Here is a 240-nt window from a genome sequence, read left to right as displayed (position 1 = left end):
GGAAAACAAGGTTGAAGAGCTTGCAACTTGAGAAGATGACGGTTACCAGCCCTGCATTACCTCAGGGGAAAACAAGAACTACTCTGCCATTCTTAAGGAAGCCAGATACCCGAGGATAACTCACACTGCAGATCCCCACAACATCATTCCTGGTAACAACCAGATGACTGCTGTGCCTGCCGCATTAGCTGATAATCATCCCTGCGTACCAGAACTGCTTTTCTGAAACTCCATTCCCTA

Source organism: Tupaia chinensis, unplaced genomic scaffold, assembly GCF_000334495.1.
Source record: "Tupaia chinensis unplaced genomic scaffold, TupChi_1.0 Scaffold000594_1, whole genome shotgun sequence".
Lineage (NCBI taxonomy): Eukaryota > Metazoa > Chordata > Mammalia > Scandentia > Tupaiidae > Tupaia > Tupaia belangeri.
Note: the sequence above shows the minus strand (reverse complement) of the source record.